This window comes from Triticum dicoccoides, chromosome 7B, assembly GCF_002162155.2.
Source record: "Triticum dicoccoides isolate Atlit2015 ecotype Zavitan chromosome 7B, WEW_v2.0, whole genome shotgun sequence".
Classification (NCBI taxonomy): domain Eukaryota; kingdom Viridiplantae; phylum Streptophyta; class Magnoliopsida; order Poales; family Poaceae; genus Triticum; species Triticum dicoccoides.
In genome coordinates this window covers 190855729-190857559 of record NC_041393.1, presented here as the reverse complement: position 1 = coordinate 190857559, position 1831 = coordinate 190855729, and positions in this window count along the sequence as shown.

The following is a 1831-nucleotide window of genomic DNA, read 5'->3' as shown; positions in this document are numbered from 1 at the left end:
GAAAGGGGAATATAGTGCCACGGGAATGTAGGAGTGCAAGAAAGAAGGATGAACAAAATGACTCATTATATAATTGAGGGATGGTGCCACTGAAATATGAATAACAAAACATTTGAAAACTTCGGCCGATTATAAATCGTACCTTTTCGCGTGTGTTGGTGAAAATTACCTAGTGGCCATTAAAATTTTGTCATAAAGGAGATGATCAGTTTGTCCGTAAATTGAAATTGACAATAATCGGTTTGTTCGAAAAAGCTACCCAAATGTCAATTCCAATTGTTGTTCAAAAAAAGGACATTGATTATGATAATGATATGATGTTTAGTTTGCGTTAGTCCGCTCTACCATAATGTGCACGCGACATGGCACACACCTTAGAGCCTTCCATGGTGTTTTCAGATTCACACTCCATTTTCTATACGTCAATGTACTGATTTGTATTTAATATGGGATCCGCAATTTCAAAAAATCATTGAAGTTTCAGATTTTCAAAAAAACTACATATTTGAAATGTATTAGAACACATTTTCTATGTGCTTGATTTCCCAACAAGTAATGATATCATTAAATTTGAAATGCATCTCATATAGTTTTGGCAATGGTTCAGTAATTTTGAAATGCATTTCACTATATTTCGATCTTGATTCAATAATATTTAGGACATTTTCACAAAAGTTCCAAAAAAAAAACTCATCATTTTGAATGCATTTGAGATGCATGTCAGCCATGATTCGATAATATGTGTATACATTTCACAAAAGTTTGAAATGCATTTTTATCATGATCTAGTCAAATTTCAAATGCATTTTTCTTAATTTTAGTTTCAATTAAGTAGGCTTCAAATGCATTTCAATGAATTTTAGTCTTGGTTCCATAACATTTCAATGCATTTAAGAAAATTCTCAAATACATTTAAAATGCATATGACAGCCATCTCAATCATGATTAAGTACATTTTAAAATTTGCAGTGCTGGGACCCACACCCAAAAAATTCACGCATTTTCACAAATAACAATTTTTCATAAAAAACAGAGGTGTTAGAAAACTATTCCGGTTGCATATATAAATCGATATATTTCACCGGTTCGGTGTATGCATAAATATACGAAATACATACGTTACTGCATGATAGTATGTAAAACATGCATAGCATAGAAAGAGAAATACAACACACATCTGAAAAAGCATGCGCCGACGGTGGATTCTTGGCCGGCCGGCAGGCAGGCTAGAAAATCCGTGTTCGTCCCGATCTATTCATTCATCAAGGTACACATGCAATGATATACGTATCGTTCCCCGCAAAAAAAAAAGGATATACGTATCGATCAGTTCATAGATTGATGGTTTTGCAGATATTGCTGGTTCTTTTTTTGCGCTAATTTTCAAGATATTGTTCCTCGGCACTTAGCAGCACCGATCCTTGACGAAGAAGGGAAAACAGGTTGCACACGAACGACCGACGGGCTCCCACACACAAACGATGTCACCAGCGGGCATACGTTTCTGGCGTACGATGGATCGTCCGTTCCCCGCCCACAGCTCTACAGATGAGCGTGCATGCATGCAGAGGCCTTAAGCGGCGGAGCGACCCGGGAGCAAAATTGGCACGTAGGAGTACATACGCAGGGAGGGGCGATGACAGGAGCACCGCTGGCTCCATCCTATCCATCTACTGCTATCTCCAGCCCCAGGGCCGTCGCGTGCGCCCGCCGGCCCACCCGCCCCATGGCACGGCCGGGTGGCACCTTTCGTGCGTGCTCGTGGCATGCACGCGGCTGCGGTTACCGGTTGGAAAGAGAACAAACGAGGGGTCGCGGGAACGGCACGGTA